The sequence below is a fragment of the Siphateles boraxobius genome, unplaced genomic scaffold, assembly GCF_051911475.1.
Source record: "Siphateles boraxobius isolate OS27281-9 unplaced genomic scaffold, OSU_SipBor_1 7, whole genome shotgun sequence".
NCBI lineage: Eukaryota > Metazoa > Chordata > Actinopteri > Cypriniformes > Leuciscidae > Siphateles > Siphateles boraxobius.
The window spans coordinates 21,312,834-21,334,946 of record NW_027509197.1 but is presented as its reverse complement, the minus strand read 5'-3'; the positions used below and the strand labels follow the sequence as shown (position 1 = coordinate 21,334,946).

Genomic DNA, 22,113 nt, shown 5'->3' with positions numbered 1-22,113 from the left:
ATGCTCTCCTGGCAGGTCTTCCAGCTTGCACTATCAAACCTCTGCAACTGATCCAAAATGCTGCAGCTAGAGTGGTCTTTAACAAGCCGAAGAGAGCACACGTCACTCCTCTCTTCACAAAACTGCACTGGTTGCCAGTTGCCGCTCGCATCAAATTTAAGTCACTGACGTTTGCCTACAGAACAACCACTGGCTCTGCTCCCTTTTACCTAAACTCATTACTTCATACTTACGTGGTATCCAGAAACTTGCGCTCTGCAAGTGAATGTCATCTTGTGGTGCCATCTCAAAGAAGCACAAAATCTCTTTCTCTGACCTTTTTCTGGTCTGTTCCATGCTGGTGGAATGATCTGCCTAATTCAACCAGAGCTGCTGAGTCCGTGGCCATTTTTAAGAAACGGCTGCAGACGCATCTTTTTCGGCAACACTTGATCCATTAATATTAAAACATTATCTTCTATTCTTTATTTATGTATAAAAAAAGTAAAAAAAAAAGTACATGTACTGTTAGATTAAACTGGGAAGGGTCATAGCTCTTGCATATCGTTGTCATATTGTTAGTTTAACTGCTTCTATTGTTCTCATTTGTAAGTCGCTTTGGATAAAAGCATCTGCTAAATAAATAAATGTAAATATAAATAAAAAAGATAATATGGTTATATTTTAGACACAACATTGTCTGTTTTTGCTCAATTTTGCCAACAAAAGTATTTAAGCCAAAGTAGAACTGTTGTGCATCTCCGAGCAACACACAGCCTGTGTTTAGTTTCTGAATGAATCCACGAAGCGAATCAATCGAGTTAACCAATTTTTACATTAACAATATTATTAATTGTTCTATTTATAAAAAAAAAAACAAGCATAAACCTCATCAAGTTAGTATTTTCAAGCATTTTTACATTTACACTGTTAAAAGTCAATGGCTCAGGGGAGGTAAGAGAAACGCGGACTCTCGCTGTAACTTTACCTGCTGGTGTCTTTAGAAAAAGGAGTAACAACTTTTTAATGTCAGATTTTGAAATATTTGTGTTGTTTTATTTTTGTAATATGGATTATTTTCTAATACAATTTTTTGGAGGAGGCATTGCCTCCTTTTCCTCCTCGGAGGAAATGCCCCATACATATATGGGGAATATTTGCATACTTCAAAAATCTACCAAAACTAATGAATAGTGGATAGTCTGGGATGCAGCCATAATGTGGGCCTATAAAATTTATGAAATTGTGTGTGAAAACTTGTCGTTTGTCTTTGTGTGAGGCACATATTTACATTCTGCAGTAATCAGCAATTAATTACTCCTATTCTGTAGAAGTGTCAACCAGCCCCGCTGTCTCTGTTGGTATGCGGGAAAGAGACATCATTATGGTCTGTCACAAAATCACACAACTAATGTATGTCACATATTTCTGTCATATATTCTATTAATCTCTGTGGTTGAGATTGTGTGTCTGGTAGTCAAATCTGCTTGAGCAATTGTTTGACTAACTTCCAGGTTAGGAACACTGTGGTTTGTTTTATCATTGGAGTCAAGGCATATATATGTATGCCTTGATATTCAAGTTCCATCTAAATGTCATATCAGATTCCAGATCTGATGCCAAATGTGATTACAACATGCCATGCCAGTTTAAATATGCAGTTTCTCACACAAAACTATCATATGGTTTAAACTAGACTTTAAAATATGCATGTTGAAATATGTATGTATGTATAAATGCAAGTATGTGTATGTATGTGTCATGTATATTCTGTTTTGTTCCAGTTTTCATTGTATTCTGTTTCAGTTTGCTATAAGTTCTGTCATCCTAGTCCCCTGCCTGTATGTTTCTATGGTTACATATTGATTTGAGTATTCTGTTCAGGTGTGTCTCATTAACTCTCATTAACTCGTCAGCTCCTCGTCTGCCCTCATGTATTTAAGCCCTCTGTTTGAGTTAGCCCCTTGTCTAGCATTGATGATGTTGTTGTTTGTCATCAGAGATAAGTTGGTTGTGTTTCTTTCTCCTGCGTATCCCTGTGAGTTTCTTGTTAAAGACTGTTTCAAGGATGCTTTGTCTTCATCAGCTATCTACTACAGCCAATCATGATAGTATGCGTCTCTGTGTTCACTCACAAACAACACTCCTGAAGACCTCAGATTACGCCAACTTCAGGATTAAAATCTTCCAAATATTATCCTTATATTATAATCATTATGATCACAAACTGTAATCATTGCCTAAATAAAACATTGAAACATAGCAGTTTAGCTGAATACATGACATTCACCAACCATGGTTTTATTACCTAATAGAGATGTATATTATTGCTGTATGGACATTATTGTTGGAGAACTCAGAGGATGGGCTCCTGAGTTTGGAGCCTCTCAAGGTTTTTCTTTATTTTTTGTGATTGTAATATTTGAAACATGCATTTTCTGTAAAGCTGCTTTAAACAAATGTGTTCTTAAAAGCTCTATACGAATACATTTGAATACAGTATGTCTTGGATGTGGGTATGAACATGATGAAAACTCAATGCCTGTTCTGTGGTGTCCTCTCTCTCTCACTCTCATCTGATCTCCTCCACTGGTTCTCAATCAAAGCTGACACCCAAGAGTGCTCCAAAATAAATCACCTCATCTCACACACACTCCAGTAATCCTTCCACAAGTGTAAAACAGCGTGTGAGAGCGCTACTGTTTAAAAGAGGGGTTAACCATGAAACCGAGAGGTATGCTTATTTCGTATTTTTGGACTGCCAAGCCTAATTTAGTTTAATTCAGTTGGGTTAAGGTCAGAACTGACATTCCTTTAAAAAAAAAAAATTCATTTAAACCAGTGGTTCCCAATTTGGTTTGGTCTGTTTTGCTCAATTTTACATTGGATGATGCTATTTATCAAACACTGATGATGATTATATTAACTGACTGAACCTGCTTAAGTGTTAATATTTGGTGAAAACCAACAAAAACTACATATAAATTTAAAGGGTTCATAAAAGATGTTCTTTAGTTGACACGTGTAACCAAATCTAGACATGAGCACTGCCTAGAAGACACTTGCTACTTTCCTGAACAGAACTTTGCAAGAGTAATATGCACACTTTTCACTCAGAGAGTGAGTATATAAATACACTGGTATGTGGGCGAGTGTTTCTTCACTCACAGGTGTGACAGAGATGACAATGAATGGCACTAACATCCTTGTCTGCGAGTCACCTAGTTCCCTCCAGAAATAACCTCACCCAGTGTAACTAGCACAGATCACAGTGTGCTTCAGTGCAGTTTAAGGGCTTCGGCTGTGTATGAATTTGTATGTTCTACATGATAAACTGAGTAGAAGTTTGAGCGACGTCACATGGACATCTGCTTTGCCAATACATGCACAAACATATACAAACTAGAACACCCTCATAACAACACAAGAGGTTCAGAAATAATATTCATATGACTTAAAGTATAAAGTATCATTAAAATTTAAATAAAGATTATGTATTGCATCTCATCCATTAACACAGATTTAATCTAGATTGAATCAGACCCTGAAACCAGAAGCTCAGCAGAGAAGAGACAGCAACCTCATGTCGCTAAATGTTCAATGATAACACGGCTGTACTAAGCATATCTGCTGTAAATCACTCATTAGAACACAACAACACCATCCTTACTCCATCTCCCTTTGGCATGTATTATTCCAAACCAGAGGCATAAAAGCTTTCATCATGAATGCACAGTGATGTGTGTATCATTTGGTCACAATATATCTGTGACTAACACGCATCTCTGAAGACATGAGTAAACATATATTGAATTCATAAATGCTCCAGCAGGTCACCAAGATTTTAAAGCACCCCTCCACTTACCACTTCTAAGGAAGCTACTTACAGAAGATTGGAGGTGATAGCTATCCCGGGAAAAAAAAGAAAAATTGCTTACATCCTTCTTTAACTCACCCAAGCTGTGCACTGATACCTGCCACCTCTCAACTTTTTATTTTTGCCTGTTTGAATACACAGCACAGGTCCAGGAAAACCATTATACCATCAAAGGAAAGGAATTTTACTAATCTGAAGGAAACATTATTCAGATTGAAATCTAATAAGAAATGAGTCGGGTAAACGCGATACACTCAAGCCCCTTTCACACAGAGATTCCGGAAAATACACGGATAAAGCGACCCAGGATTTGACCCGGGTTCGTCTGATTTTGGTTCATTCACACTGCCATTGATTTTCCGGAATCAGAGAGTGCGTTCACACACAACCCGTAAAAATCCCGTAAAGACACGTGACATCGATGTGACTTTGATCGATGTGTCTCAGCAGCGTCTTATAGTTTGCTTATGAGCTGCGATTTCTCTCTGGAGAAACCACGTTTGTGGATTTTTTCTCTGATTCGATCATAAACTAGCGCATTACGTACCGTTTCACTAGCCTGCTTTCACTTCACTTCAGCTTCATCATTACGACACGGCATTAATTACGGCTTTTGTTCACACAGTGCGCGTTCCGGGACTGATCCCGGCAATGTTACTAGGTCCCCAACCCGGCATCGATCCCGCCATCAATCCCGGGTCGTGTCTGCGTTCACACAGAAGGCGTTCTGGCAATTTCCCGGCAATTTCCCGGGATCAACGCGCTGCGTGAAAGGGGCTAGAGAGATACAAGAGAGATGCATCCTCACTATATAACCTGCACAACAGAATTCTATATTAATTACACATTTCAACCAAAATGACAATTATCTCATCATGAACTCACCCTCATGTCATTCCAAACCTGTACGACTGACTTTATTCTGCACAACACAAGCAGAGAGAAGAATTTGAAGAAAGTTTCTGTTTTTTTGAATCAATGAAACCATGGGGTGAAATCCACACTAGACGCCCATTCTAATTATAAACATATTTTGTGTTTCATAGAAGTCAGTCATATCTTCTGGGAATGACATGAGGCTGAGTAAATCACAATTTTCATTTTTGGTCAAGCTATCCACTTAGTGCACGTTAAGATAACATATCTGACTAATATCTATCAAAAACCTTTGTAAAAGTCAATAACCACACTGATAAAGATTTGTTTTTAAATCCATGGATAAGCTTTTATTCAAGTTATTTATAATATCAGATTATATACTTATCCAATTGGATCTTAAGAAGGTTTAAAGAAGAAAATAAATAAATAAAAAATCTCCTGTTAGGTAAGCTGTTGATTAAACATAATAGCAATGGGCTAATCTTAATCCACTGTGATTGATACACAGAGACCTGAAACCAACCTGTTTAATTGCAGATTTAAAATGCTTTAGCCTAAGTGTTTACAAAAAGAAAGCCACTTAATCTCCATCAGTGACAGAAAAATTAAGTGTCAAATATTATTGAATGAAACAAATATATCGCAGGCATTCATGGTTCTACATAATTTAGGGCACCAGGTGTAAAATGGAGCGAAATGAATGAAAACGGTTCTGTGTCTCGTTTGTATTGCTGTTTGAATGTGCCTGTTAAATTAATCCACATTATTTGTACGTGTTGTCAATCAGTAATCCTGAAACAGGAGAAATCTGCTTTGATCTGCAAAACTGATAAGCGCCCAAAAAACGAGTAAGTTGTCTTTGAACTTTCCCAATTCAATTAAGAACATTCAGCCATCATCCTTATTATCAGACAGAAAGAAATTAAAGAATTAATCAAGCTTGGCAGACTCGCACACATACACACCTGTCTATCATCTGGTGTGGCAGCAGGGTCAGTCTTGACTTGCCGGTGGGTGGTCAGGTGACCTTTTCCCAGACAGGTGAAGCAGCTTTATTCTGGATGGAATCAGGGGTATTTCTTCCAGCAAACACCAGGATTTCTGGATAGATGGGGCTTCTAAGAGAAAGATAAGACAGGGGTTAGTAGTATCTTAGACGTCTCTTGAACTTCTTTATTTTTATTGGATGTCTATGATGAACAATAAACAGACTTATGTTTTATTCAGACCAATATATTTTGGAAAATCTCCTGTGGGACTGTGAGGTATCCAGCATTGAGCAGAACCACATGGAGACAGGAGGAATGACACACAGTGTTTGGGAATGATTGGAGGGTTCTGGAATGTCAGAATGGTTGATATCATGCACGTTCTGTCGGAGAACATCTGGGTTAAGCTAGGTGTCTTTAGTTCACACAAAGAGCAACTTTCTGTTTCTCCCACTGTAGGGGTTTAAATCAATGCACTTTGGCTACAAGTTGAAGTGTGCAAACACTTTTTTGTGTTTTTGTTCACACAATGAAAGTCAAGAAAGTCAATTAGGTCCAGTGTTGTTTTAGACCCCATTGACTTTTACTGTAAAGGTAGCTAGCTAACAGTTTTGTTGCCTCTTGTCGGCCGCGTCTCAGCCAAAAATCTGCGTTTGAACACACCAAAAGGTGACTGTCAACTAGCATTGAATGAAACCTCTCTTGTCGAGGTTGAGAGAAATCAGGAGTAAGTTGCAGAGGAGTTGTGTTCACTGTGCAAATATTATGGTTACTGTATTTCAAGACTAAATGTGAGAATGCATTTATTCATCCTACTAACATAAAAACAGATTCAGTATTACTCAAAATATTTAGTATTTAGATTGGAGATCAAGCCACTGTTTTGTGTCTCGCCGTCTCAAGTGAGGTACCATCAAAAACAAGGGATTAGGATAAAAAAAAAATTCACCCACACTCTTTTAATGCTCATTGTTTTACTGTAATATGCCACCTTTAACACAGGAGTAAATCCATAATATGTTGTGATACATCAGTTGAATATAATTGGTTGTGGTCTTATCCCACCTTTAACATGTGCATGCACATAAAAAAAAAAAAATAAAAAAAAAAAAAATAGACAGTAATAAGCAGACCTGTATGACTTACTTTCTACTTTGGAACAGAACTGTAGACTTTTTCTCTTTCAATTTTTTACCAACTGTTTTTGTCCATAGAATGAAAGTCATTCTTCAAAATATCTTATTCTGTGTTACTCAAATTATTTTTGTCCCTGTATAGGAAAGCACTATATAGATGGTCTCAAAGTTAACGGACATGGTCAAAAAGCCACAAAACTTAAATTTTGATTATAGTATAAATTTTGATACAGAGACATGCAGCTTACATTAATGTAACTCTCAAAATAAGAACTCATGAGGTATGACAGCATTAATCAAACACACATTTGGCAGAATGCCCACATTCTTTGCTCATTCTACAGGTGACAGATTTATCATTGACACACGTTGTCAAACAAATCCCTAAAAGATATATTTTAGTGAGCAGATTGAGTAACCCCACCAGCTATAATCCCAACCATGAATCACATGATTATGTTTAATACTGTTCTCAACCCACTATTCAAAAACACCCACATAAAATAAGAATGAAAAGAGCCACAGTGGACATCGACAAGATTCAGCTGATAGATGTAGAAATAAATCAGAAAAACAAAGTAAAAAATTATGCCATTATTTACACTCCCACTTGCCATTATGAACTGGGTTCAGTCCTCATTCAGTCTAATCATATTGAAGAACACCAAATTGTTGCTACTTTCATGAACTTTTCAGTGGATGCAGAGTTAGATTTTTCTCACACAAAGCTATCATATGCCTTCAGATCATTTGAGATATAGTACATGGGCCACTTTCACAATGCGCTTATGGTGGTTTTCCTGTCATTTAGAGTTTCGACAGTCTCAGTCTTCATTCACTTTCAATATAGCCTACTGAAAAGAGTGGACAGGATATTCTTCAAAAATGGATCTGTTGTGGTCCACAGATCAAACTAGTAGTCAATCAATATATTGGCTGATATTTGGAATGTTTTGTTATTGTCATCCGCTGAATGCCTATAAGCTTGTCTTTTTGGCAATTTAGGGACTGTTCGTTTTTTATTTAAGGGGCTACCGGAGGAGTTTTAAGATCTATAGTCAAAATAGACTTGACCCTCCCTTCACCAGCAATAAAGCTTTCTATGACCCTCCAAAATGATTGTAATAAAAGGCATGACCCTCCCCGTTAATTTATTGATTACTTCTGTACAGGTTTGTGCTTGGCAAAGATGTTCAGATATCTCGATCCCTAGTAGACCTACACCAAATGTTCATTAAAAAGGGTCCTGTACAATGCTGGGGACATAGGCAGGGACATATCTACGAAAAGACTGGTCTGTGCGATGAATAAATGTACCACTGTAGCACGCGTGCGATACAGTTTTGTAAACTCCGTTACTTGTGGTTGTTTTCAGACATGATAACAGTCGTTTTATAATTGCGCTTTTGCGATATCACGATTTTTGATCGTGGATGATTGAATGTCTCCACGAACTACTTCTGAAGAAATATGGGAGAATCGTGCTACAGCGCACATTCTATCAGCTGCAGTTCTGGCGCCTCAAGCTTGGTTTATTATTGGTTTACTCGCCGCGTCCGCACGAGCGCTAAGGTGCGCAATAGCCCATTTCGCTTGTGTGTCGGTGTGCACGGCAGATTTTGTAACTGCGTGCGCGGCTCCGCATCCACTCGAAACTAAATGAAAATGTTTAGTGAAATTAGAAAATATTTAAGTTATCGTTAATTTAGTTGTATAGGCTATGTTCTTAGATTCATTTATTTTGTTCTAATGTAAAAAGTAGCCTAATAATCTCAAGGTTTACTGCTTTGCAGTAAACAAGACTTAAGTTCCAATACTGTAAAACTCGACGTACATTCACATCACATGTTAATGCAGCGGTAGAGTTGCACTTATTCGCAATCACAAAAGTTCATTATTTGCTCTTACTTTAAAGCTTTGCCGGGTAAACATTTTATTGGCCTTCTTTCTGACATGATGCACTTTTTCTGAGCGCATAGGCACAGGAACGTTTGTCTTTGTATTTATTTAAAAATGTTGTCAAATAGATCATTAGACTGAACTGCTAAACAAATTCATTAAATGTTATATGTAAAATAATGTGTTTGCCTTAAGTCAACTTAAAGCCAAACTCATATAGCATCAGCATTCAGCAAATATGCATTTATTTCATTTAAACACATCATTGAATATCTAAAAAATATATTTAATTCCACAAACTTTGAAGATTTCTTTGAAGCAAACCCAGCCGTTAGTTCCTCTGAATTGCGCATTTGTTGCCTGTGTGAATTGGATACGGAAAGGAAAGTTCTGCTGTCACTGGACACACTAGCCACAAACTTTCATTTGTTGATTTCCAACTATGCAGCGCTACATCCAGGTTGCCCTTATGTTATCATGTCAAATTCACTGTACTGTATGTAAAATTGGCTTTACAAAAGCAAATAAGCAAAATATGACTCTCAGTGCACTCTGACTTAACAGGCTATATGTAAGAATTATCATATATTAATCCCTTTTTTTATTGTCAATGTGTGAACAGCTTGTAATGGAACTTAAAAAAACTAGACCTTCCCCGACTTCCTGAGTTGTCTATGAAAGCCTATATGACTTATTTTTATGTGAAGGACTCAGGATGTTTTTTTGCCTGGAAATTCTAAAAGATGTGTTGTTTCAATAATTTCTAAATTATTTTTAAAAAGCACAGTTTTCTTGCAAAGAAAGCAATTTAAATACTTGGAGTACTTGATTAAACTAATGGACAACTTATGCCATGACCTCTTTAAAGGTGCAGTGAGGGATTTTTGTGAAGCATTGTTGTATACTGTGGGGTATTTGAAATCAACCCAAACAAACGCACCCCTCCCTTCATTGCTCCGTCCCCAAAATGCACGAACACACACTGCAAGAGTGGATGTAACTTTATGGAGACACAAAGCAAAATAAAGCTTCGCGAAAAATAAAGCGAAGATGACAAACGAACGACAAGGAAAAACAAAAATGAACATACAATATATATAAAAGCAAAAGTTAGTTGTTAGTCGCCAGCAGTGCAGACTCAAAACTGTCACTCGTGTATGGAAATAACTTCTGCATCTGTTTTAGGTCTCTCCAGTGCTGGAAAGCTTTTCTAATATTAATGCAGGTCCTAAAGCTCTTGCCTCATCATAACCCCTCTTTTTCTAGTGATATTCTTTTTCTAGTGATATTCCTCTTACCGTTTCTCTTTTGTAATGTCTCTCAGCCATCTCTTTCAACATTCTTTCTTCAAATCTCCCTCTTGCTCACTCTTTCTCCTGCCCCATAATGAGTATACGTCCCCTACTGCTGATTGGCTACAAGTTTGTTGTGGTGCTCTGTCTTTGGTGCTTTTAACAGTGTTTTTCAGAAATCGCTTACTGCACCTTTAACCCATGTTTTATCTTACTGTACAATACAAAGATTTTGATCTTTTAATATTTTCCTCTCACAAAAGGCCTGAGTCCCTCCAACTTTCATTTTAGTGGCTTAAGCGAGGGCTGGGATTTAAACAGCATAAGTTCACGGTGAGGTGGACCTGTCGTAAATCTGTCAGCACGGCACCACACAGTAGAGCTGTCCGCCCTGATTTACACCCTGTTGGAAATGATGGACAGGCATTCGGTTAGACAGCCCAGTTTGGAGCAAGACTGGCCCGAACAGTCCACCCAAGTGGGAGAAGGTGCACAGGGTGAGGCGGAGAAAATAATAAACATTCCCTGCCGTCAACAGGATGCTGGATTGAAACTGGTGCGTGCTGGGTTTTTTGGAACACAAAGATACGTTCAGTACGGTTGTGGGCTTTCTTTGATAGCAGCGGTTTGGAGCCGACTTTGGGAATGGCAAGTAGAGAGGATGTCTGAAATGAGAAACTTCTGGGTGTGGATGAGATCAGAGGATATGACTAGTCAGGGTTAACTTAGTTTTTGGGTGTTGTGAGCACACAGTAGCCTGGTACCACATCAATTGAGCAGAGAGGGGGCGATACATATTGAAACCGTAAAACGAGAAAAGAAACACATTGATGTGTTTGTTTGGAGTCAAAAAACCTGAGACAGGGTCAATAACGTGCTTGTGAACAAAAAAATCAAATCAGTCTGATTGGTTCAAACTGGTCGAAATGAATATTGCAAACTATAGGTGCTTTAACATTTACCATAAACAAACAAACATAGATAAATAAATCTACTAAAATATTATGGGGTTTATACAGTATATATATATATATATATATATATATATATATATATATATATATACACACACACACACACACACCGGCATATAAATGTGTCTTGCAATAAATAAACACTTTTAAAATGGGAGTCAAAGCAGAAACATGATTTTTGCTAACAAATGGGACTTTGCAGACATTTTAACATGCACCTTAAGGAAAATAATAATAAAAAATAATAATTAAAAAAGGTTGATATGACCCTTTAAAAACTGGCTAAATGTATTTAAATAAACTCCTGTTTGACCTTGTCTCACAGTTATCACCTTATCAACAATCTATTATTGCTGATATGTAGAAATTAACTGATAAAAAGAAAGGGGGAAATATTTTATCACTACAAAAGATATTTACTGATATACAACAACTGGTATTCTTAACAGTATAAGATATAAAAGCATACCTAGAATAAAGGAAAACAAGAGTGAGAGAATGAGACAAGCTAATAGGGTAATTCTCACAGCCCCTCTGGTGACATCACAGTCTATTCGGCAGCTGAGATATTAAGGGTGGATATGGATTTGGGTATGAATATGAATATGAAAGAATAATTATGCATCAGATTGGTTTCAGGCCAGCCTGAGAGATGAGCTGGGTGACAGTGCCACTCAGCACTAATGAAAATGATGGTGTTTTACACAGTGTATTCTCAGGCCTTTTAGTGTATGACTTAGATTCTGGCTTAGCTAATAGTGTATCAATACGTTATCTGTGTGGAAGGTCAATGTTACAGATCCTGGTAATTTATTTTGCCTTACAGAATCCAAAAAAATGTTTAGCCACATCTATTAGTGGAAGAATTAATTAATTGCAACAACTATAAAACTGTAATATGCATTGTTTAAATGATACAGAATATGTCGTTGTTCCTTTGGCAGTGCAATTATTTATTGACTCAACAGTAATGATTTATTTAATATTTATTACTAAATTGTTTAAAAAATATATATTACTTAAAGTTTTTTACATCAACATTTTCATCAAATGTTGATTTTTTTACAGAATATTACAAAGCAAATGTGTAATAACTGAAAAATTTACAGTATATAATAATTAAACAGAAAATTCCATTTAAAAAAATGTTAAGCAGAATTCACAACAAAATGTCACAGAAAAAAGTCTAATGTTTGCATGTTTGTGACAAGCCCAATTAGAGATTGCTGTTGTTGATTTTTATTTTTTTTAAGTTAAATTTATCCTGTATATCTGCAGCAAACTAGCAACATTATATTCTTATCACAATTTATGTTTTGTTGGCTTGATATCAGGAATGCAATGACGTGAAATTTTGGATTGTGATTTAAACCATGCATTATGCTAAAACAGCTAACAAATTAATTTACCAGCTGGTCAGTACCAGTAAGCTCTTTTTTTTTAAAACTTATTTAATGTACTGTAATTTCCATCAGCACTAAATGCAATTGCAATCATTTTGTTTGAGCATCCCAGCTGGGATTAACAATAGCTGCCAAATAAACAATGCAAATTTGAGATGGCACTACCTGTTTGTCAAAACAATAAAAAAAAAATGGAACAGTCAGCATTTTATTGACACAGAAAGTGGCACTTTCACCTTTAATTTTGCACTTCAGATGTACAGTAAACAATCTTTTCATGTTGTCTATGGAGGAGTGTAGTCTATAAATTGTAGAACAGTCTATTATTGTATGTGTGTGTGTGTGTGTGTGTGTGTGTGTGTGTGTGTGTGTGTGTGTGTGTGTGTGTGTGTGTGTGTGTGTGTGTGTGTGTGTGTGTGTGTGTGTGTGTGTGGGTGTGTGTCTGTGTGTGTTTGTGTGTGTGTTTTTGTGTGTGTTTGTGTCTGTTTGTGTGTGTGTTTGTGTGTGTGTGTGTGTGTGTGTGTGTGTAATTACTTGCTCACTTCACCTTGGCCTAGGGGGAGCTCTTTAACTGTACATGAAGAGATCTGTGGGCTGTGGAAGGGGGTAACTGTGTCATGCTCATACACACACAAAACACGCAGTATTGTTTTGATGAGGCCTAGAGAGTGCAACTTTCCCATGGTAGGAGCAGAGGAGAGCACATCAGCCCTTTCTGAACACAGACCCTTCCTGGCATTCATAACCTGTTCCTTCCTCCCCACAAACAATCACACACCAGTGTCTATGTGTGTGTGTAGAGTAGTGTGCTAGACTAAGTGGCTCCCATTGTTCAGTCAATATCTGAGCCCACACATTTGTTTTATGTACATAATCCATCACTTTTTTCAACTACTCAGACTTTTTAAGCAGATTACTGGACCACCTGCTATACACCAACAATGTGACCATTACAGCATAATTTCTTGCCAAAGAATAAAAACAAATCATAGCAAAAATATCTAATGTTACGCACTCACCACCACCACAAAGGTTTGGACTTTTTCTCAATGACTTCATCAATAAATCCTTCACATTTCATAGCTTATTTAGCACTGACACACCAAGCTGACTGGTTAGACCTCCATTGAGTTGGATTACTGCAGCATGGGTAATAGTTATTGTGTCCAACAGAAGAAAGGAGTATCTAATGAACAGATCGAGGTTGCTAAGATTAAATGGCAATGCAACAACACTGTGGAGCCAGAACTAGAAGTTTAGACATCACAAAATTGTCTTCATTTCCCACCAAAAATCTAATGAAATCCAGACTAAAAAGTGAGCACAATCTATTTTAACATGTCTACAAAACCCCTGACAGCTGCAATCAAGATTGGTCAAACAGAAACTATAACCCAGCACACACAGGGCGGTTGGCATTTTTCTGAACTAAATCTAGACAAATATGGGGACCACTGATAGCATTCTTGGCTAAGATACGTACAGGTTTATGATGCATTAGACGGAATGCAACAGTCTCAAGACAAACTGTTACCAATTATACAGCAGAGTTACAAAGTAAGCTAGGAAATAACTTAGGAAATGGTTTCTCAATAGTTGCTTTGATGCATTTAGACTTTTCAGGAAATCTAATGCCTTTTTTCCATTTAGGGGACTTGTGTGAACAGAATACATTGTCAAGTTCCATATTGATGATATGTGTCAAAAAAGGCGAAAGATTCACAGTTTGAGCAGATATGAGGATAAAAGAGTTTGAGTCGATCATAGGGCAGTGAAAATCATTGAATTTCGATTTTGCTCCCAACGAAATAGTACAATCGAGTAAAAACGATTATTTTGCCATGTTCTGTTTTGCAAGAACACTCTTATTTTGTCTTGTGTTCTGAATGACACGCACACATCCGCCCCTCCCGAAGCCATAAACTCCCTCAGCCTATACAGTCAGGGAGACAAGTCGTATATATATCATCCACTGGAATATAAAAACTCAGCGCGAATAAAGATGGCAGAAGGAGGGCAGCCACAGCAGCGTTTGGTGAGCAAAAAAGGCAAAACCAACTATATTGTCTGGGAACAGTTTGGCTACGAGGAATCTGACGACGAGCAGAAACATGCTATGTGCAAGATTTGCTAGTTGCTGCAACGCAAGGGAACAACACAAATTTGTTTAACCACTTGAAAATTATGAGTGACCTATGACAATCTAATAAGTAATAAGTACAATACATGTTCAAATTTCGATTTTTTTTTAAGAATTGTTGAAAGGTGTCTTTTTAATAAATGCAACACGTTCCCAAAGGCATCTGAAATAATCGTGTTACATGATCGCGATTTTAACTGATCAAAATAATCGCGATTATGATTTTTTCTATAATCGAGCAGCCCCAGTCGATCATGATATTCTGAAGGAGCTAATGCATATATTTTGTAACGTTTAGCTGTGAACCTATGTTGGAAATTGTAATTATATACTTTGTTAAGAAAGAAACAAATTGTCAAATTGGACAGAAACAGAAATTAAATGCTTATCTCAATCCGATTGGATGAAGAATTTGCTACCAAATTACTGGAACAATTAGAGATTACTAGAAATGATTTATGATAACACAGAGCTTTTATGGCAAAAATACATAAGTAGCTAATGATACAACATGTCGTATACTTCATGAAGCCGCCTGACTATGGGACCTTCTAATACAGTGGTTCTCAACCAGGGAACCGGGGCCCACTAAGGGGCCTCAGTGCACTTCCAAGGGGACCTCAGGGTGATAAGACGAGGCAAGCAATAAATCAGCTGAAAACACACACACACACAAAAAAAGTCTAATTTTAAAAGTGTGATGTCAAGATCTGGAAACGCAATGTATATATGTATGTATTTTTCTAGTGCTCAAATAAAGCTTTAAAATAGTTTATTGTAAAACAATTAAATAATAGTGAATAACATGCAATCCTTATCCAGTAAATCCTTAAACAGACTGGTAAATCATGAATGTCAAGTAACTTCATTGGTTAAAAACAGAGTGGGACCCCTGAAGAACATGCAGCCCTTTGGAATTCTGAAACTTAATTATTTTAAGTACAATTTAAAAAAAAATATTGATGTGAACAATGGAGTCAAAAAGGTTGAGAACACTTTCCATTGTAAATGCTGAATACGCTCAAAATGCTCAAGACGTTTGTCCAGTCCTTCTGATTGAATCAAAACAGTCATTGGTGTGCTGCACTGAAAAGGTTTAACTACATGTAAACTTGAAATGCTGTCATTAAAACACAATGTCCATGCCAAGAAAAAAAATAAAAAATAAAAAGTGTGATATTTCTCTCTTCTACGTCCAATTCCACGTCTTCTACGTCCAATTGCATTACCAATTCCATTATAAGAACCAGCTCAAATCCTGAACCGTAGCACAGTTTGAGAGCATCAGTCTGGATTCAAGTGTAGACTGATTAACTCTGACTAGACAATGTTACAATGATGGCGTGACCTCATCGTTATTCTCCATCCCATCTTCCTCCATGCATTATGTCCTGCGAGAACATCAAAGCTATTGCGAGCAGCTATCTCTTCCCTGAATCAGAACGGGCACAGAGCTGGTATGCCTGTACAAACACATCGCTGCCTCATACCCTTTGAAGTGTCCTATCTCGCCTGGACCCTCTCAAACATTCACTCTGTCTGACACCAGGAAAAGTCTGTGGAAAGGATTTACAGACACACACCATCCCGCCTCCAGTGTGCTGGGGAGCAGGACACAGTTGGAAGATGTCCACAGTCAATAGCAAAGAGATTCTTTACATTTTAAGCTGAAGATGTTGTCGAGGAAGGGAGGAGGGTGCGGGGAATACAAACCTATTGTTAGTGCAGTTGGATCTTTCTTTTCAAATCTGGAGTCGGTCCTCTGAGGGGTTCCAGTGCAGCTCAAATCCAATACTTTAGAGCAATACTCAAGTCCCTCTCTTTTAAAACCTCAAGATCACAACAGTCCTTTCTTTTCTCTCCAATCAGGAAGTAGACTCCCTATTTTCTCTCTCAAACCTTTATCATCTTTTCCAGCTGATTACATACAGATCTCAACCCATTTCTACATTCGCTCCACTGATGCACAGGGTTAGTTATAACGAGGCCAACTGTGTGAGAAGCCTGTGTATAGCTTCTCACTAAAACTGAGTCATCTAATGTAATTAGGCTTGTTTTATCTTGTTCTATCTAGAGAGGGGACAGAGAAAAGGGGTAAAGCAAAGTGGACTGTTATTTTTTTCAGCCCAGAGCACTTTTAAATTTATTCTGAAATGAGATATTCTGATCTCTAAAGGATCCAAATATTGTTTTAACGATATTCAAAGCAGACAGGCTGGATATGTAGATTAACAAAATGTAGAAAACAAGCATATTTAAAATGAAGGATCATATTTAACTTTCAATTAGCATTTAAATGGAAAGTTCACCCCAAAATAAAATAATTAAGGTTTACTCACCCTCATGTTGTTCAAAATATGACTTGCTTCCTTCTACATAAAAAGAAGATTTTTTTTCAGTGAAAATCAGTGTGTTTCAATGTTGTTCTGAAACCCATTCACTTTCATTATATATACAATATCTTACACATTTGGAGTGACACGAGCGAGTAAATGATGACTTGAATCTTGAATAAGGCTTTTCCTGTAGATTAAAAACTCTTTGGGAAATAAGCAGCCATGCTAGGCAAACGCATAGAAATAACCAAGATAAACATCATCTGCTAGCTACATTAGAGCGGCTCATATCTGAGAGAAGTCGCATAATTGCTGATTTTTATTCAAATAGCGGGTCCTCAAAGGACGAAGCTAATGAAGCGACCATTATCTCGACAAGTTGTTTGAAGCAGCGCAAGTGCTAACTTGACAGTTTGACAAACCAGAAAGGATTTTTATGATAACTTGCTATCAGCCTTTATTATATTAAGATATACAAGCTATTTTATTTGCGTGCGCAGTGGTGTCGAATGGCACAAACCTAACTCAGGAAATGCATCCTGCGAGCTCTCTCTTTCATTAATACTGTGATTAATGTTTTCAAGGCTCTACTCACAAGTTGATTATTTATCGGAGGTGTTAGCAAAGGTAATTGCGGTGATGTAGAGGGCTGCACTAGCTCATTCACTCTTTCTCTGGCTGGAAAAATAAATAACAGGTACGTGTTACATGACCTCCTAATCAGAACTCGGAGAGAGAAAGAGAAAAGCTCTTTAACGAAAACAGGGAATGAATAAATGATAGCTGGTAAACGTTTGTGGTGAACAAGGGAGTGCTAGATGGAGGAATAAGGGCCTTTTGGCCCACAAACCCATTACTACATTTTGCATCAGGATAAAGAACTGAAGGACAGAAAAGAGAGAAAGAGCCATTAAATAAACAAAACGATCAAAACCACATTTCCTTCAGCACTAGGTTTCAAAGCGATGTGTAGGCAGGAGCTTAAGCATATAAAAAGTGCACAGAAAAAGCATATACTCACTAAACTCGAGCATGTGGTTGACTTCTGAAATGAAGGGGCAAAGTTTTTTCAGTCCAATATTCATGTTTTAACAGTCTGCAGGTTAACGGCTTATAACACAGTAGACCTGACACAATTAACAAGCAACCAATACTAGAATATTATTGTATGTTAAATTAACTGCTTCACCCTGCTTTTAGACATTTACAGATATATGACAGTTAATAGCAGTACTCAGCAGAGTAGTGCCACACTTTTGTGATCTGAGAACATTTGGTGGTGTCACCATTAAACTACCACATTCAAATCGGCTTTCGCACTGACCACAACAGACATCCTGCTGCTGGTGAAGCAGCTATCATTCATATTCATACAAACAGCTACTCAAAAGTCCTTAACCAAATTATATCTTTGTCACAGATCCAAATAGACAGCTCATACTTGAATATACATATATGTCATAGTGCAATATCCCCAAAATTATTCAAGTTTGGCTAGAAAATTACCAGTCTACCAGAACAAGGAGGGTCACTGGATTTGACAATGTTTGCCAGGCATCAAATCTCTGAAAGATTTGTGAGGCACTTATACTACGTATTCATGAATTGTAAATATTACCCAGTGATTTCTAAATTAGTTTTTTGAAATTGTATGTACTTTTCACTTTTTGGGCACATTTTCTCTATTTGTTGTGTATTTTTTGTACTGAGATTGCTGCAAAAATCTTTTTACACCACTCTATTTTTTTTAAGTATAATCCATTTCAGATAAACATGCCCCTATGCAAATAAATAAATAAAAATGCACTAGATTAAATAGGTGTTTTAGACGTATGCAAAATTCAAAAACTTTCATTGGCAAGTTCTTAGGTGCTTTATGTGCCAGATAGATGGTCTTTTTCTGTCCAATAGGTGATTATTAGAAAAGCTGCAAAATGGACCAGAACCTTTGCTCTTTAGCCTGGCTATGTGAGATTGAAATAGCGAAGTTAAATGCTCACAGGATGCACTTTGCCAATACTGCAAAATTATACAATATTACAGTAAAAAAAAAAAAAAGTCATTCAGAAATACGATGTTGCTATTACCTTAATGTATTAGTTGAATTGACAGCGCTTTGACAACATGCCACGCAGGTGAGCAATATCCTGACGGACTGTGATTGTGTGTTAATAAAGTGCTCATTTTAGTTTCTCAGCTTGTTAAGAGCGTGACAGCTCTTTTATTTATGCGGCGGGGGAGAAGCGAAGGAGGGGCTGTAACTCATTTTCAGATAATGACAAACATCTCATCTACGCTGCCCTATGAGAGTTTCTCATCCGCTCAAGTTTGCTCATCCTCCGCTCCACAAACTGCAAAAGTCATCAATCCGGACACAGTCATAACATGCCTAATATACACACACTCACACCCATGTCCTCACACATCACCTGCTCTGGTTTTGTCACTTATGATGCCAGTTTTACTCCAGCATGCTGCATTCTGCCTCGTTTGTTTCTATATCTTCTATTTTCTTCTCTTTTTTTACTGCTAGCATCTCTTTGAGATGTGAGTGAATATTTTGTTTTTTTTTAAGCAAAATACAACACATTGTGTACCTGAGGATTTTCCACAAAAAAAAATATTGTTGTTTTTACAGCCATTTTATTTGGAGAAAAACGCTTTATTAAAGGGATAGTCCACCCAAAATGAAAAGTCATCATTTACGCACCCTCATGTCATTCCGAATCTTAATATCTGAATTAATTCTAATGAAGCATAAAAAGATATTTTGAAGAATGTTAGTGACCAAACAGTTTTGGTTCCTATTAACCTCCATTGTAATTATTGACAATTCCCACATCAATAAAAAAATTTGGGTGAACTATCCCTTTAAGATCATACATTTGAAAAATAGTTTAAAATGGTTAAAGTTGTCATGAAATGGAAATTACTTCTGCTTAGAAGCTTCTCCACATAATTTTGGATTGTGAAACTCAACATATATGTATAGTTTGCGTGCACGTCCAGAAGAAGCAAGCAGAGGAAAACCAGTTTGCACTTCATGGGTGGTCATTGCTGTTTGAACTTGCTTGAGGGCCAAATGAGGAAAATAACAACCTGCCTCCATAACGGAATAAAAAGCAGACCCTACCAAAGCAACACTCAGGTCTCTCATACTTAAGGGCAGTGCCTTCATCCACAGCTGCGCCGACCTTCACAATGCATCAGGAGGAAATTACGCTGAGGGGCTACAGTTACAGCACACCATAGTGGAGCTGCCACATTGTGTTTTAGCATAGTCCTGATCATTCCATGCCGGTCTAATTAAGAGTGTTTGCATTGGCCATTTGATCCAGAGTGACAATAGAACCAAACCCGAGTCTAAATCAGAGTCAAAACACAGGCCTAATGAGGACCAGGCTGGGTGGCACATTCCACTACTGCCTGTAAATATGACAGATGCAATAACACTAACTACACCAGATTGAACGAGGCTGTTCATTTTGCTAATTTGTTAACTCTGTTAAGTCTGTACCTCTGTCAAGGTCTTTTAAGAGCAGGGGGGATTCTCCAGGGCATCACATGTCCCCATCATTTATCTAATATGGAAAAGCGGCAATGACACGGGTGGGAAGCCACGTTGGGAATCAACAAAGGCTAGCATTACAGTGTCCCAGTTATTTGAGGATTTTTGAAAAGCGATTATGTCGTAATCCATCCCAATTTGTTATACATATCCGATCTCCGAATAACCTGATATCTTACATGTGCTTCCTCTCAGAGAAGGAGAATGGAAGAATGTACCGTCATTCCCAGCATAGAGTGACATTTGAGCTGTTGAACCTGTATAAATGTCTAAACTATAACAAAAGGTGAATGTTATACATACTGAAAGGTTTTTCCCCAGCACATCATCCCTCGAAGCGGTGTTTCCAATGATAATTCTTTACATAACTTTAGACTTTGTGGATTTAAGAGCAGAACAAGGACTAAACACGTTAAACACAAAGCATCAGCTTAAAGACTAGCAATGAAAAGAGACACCATATACAGCATTAGCTTTTATCTCTCTTTTCTCTTTGCTCTTACTCAGAATCAACATATTATATTCTAACGTCTAATATGTTGTAAATAAAACATTTGCCTTGTCAGCAGCTCATCTCGCCAAGGAGGCGTTCTCCAAGGCCAGAAAAGTCTTCAGGACTCATCTCAGAGAAGTGCGTGATGTCGGGGAGACAGTGCCTTTTAGACGTCTTGACGACTCTTCACCAAGAGTGGAGGGACGGAGACACAGAGATAGTAGAATCAGCAAAAGCCAACACTCATAAATAGACCGGCTGATGCATACCTTTAAAAAACTTTAATGGGCCTCCACATTTCATTTCCAATACTTGGAGAGAAAATAAGTAGCACATTGATCTGCCACTCGTGGGTTTTTCATGTGGAGAACTCTCCTCATGAATTTTTGAATAATGATGCATTTAAAAGTTAATGCCCAAACGGACCTTTATAAAAGTTCACATTGTTATTGCAGATGAAATATAACACGGACACATTAGATAAATATTTTTTATCAGGTTAATCATTGATTATTAGTGACTCAAACCCCTTTATCTAAACCTCTCTATGCACATCTGCCATGTTTGTAGTTTTTTAACACTTTTATTTGTGTTTGTTGTTCTGAACCGAATCCTCCTCCAAAGTGTAATGGGTTGCACTGAGCTCCGTGACACACCTCCTTTTCAAACCACTGGATGGTTGTGGTTTGCTATTGCTGTGATCTCATGTGAGTGACAGGTTGTCCCGCACTCATGATGCCAATAAACACATCATCAGTCTATGAATGCACAATAATAATAATGATGTGCACGGATAAATCATTTATGATAAATTCCAATATTCTATTTTTAAAAAAGAATTGTCAATCTTTAAAGACTTAAAAAGGGAAAAATGAGAGATCAAAGTAGGAAAATAATATATTACTGCAGGAAGAAAATATAATTTTCAAGCTTTAAGAGAAACGTCTCCATGGTCAGCCAGCCACTGCTGTGATCTGGTCACCTTAAAGTCAGCTCATGCTGATATACCACAAGCGTATAAACCTCCCCTACACCAGTGCAGTTGCAAACAATGACTCTCATTGGTGTGGGAGGAGATTAGAGTGATCAAACAATAGAGGTATCTCACTGCATGACACTCATACCTCCCTCTATCTCTGACCAAACAG

The 22,113-nt window shown here is 37.4% G+C and overlaps 1 long non-coding RNA gene across 1 annotated transcript in view; it reads right to left on the bottom strand.

Moving 5' to 3' along the window:
- Window positions 1–8,250, bottom strand: part of LOC143724017 (uncharacterized) — a 148,042-nt gene extending 139,792 nt beyond the window's left edge. The window contains exon 1 of the long non-coding RNA XR_013197216.1: window positions 5,701–8,250. This is a non-coding gene — a long non-coding RNA (uncharacterized LOC143724017). The remainder of the gene's footprint in view (window positions 1–5,700) is intronic.
- Window positions 8,251–22,113: the final 13,863 nt, after the last annotated feature.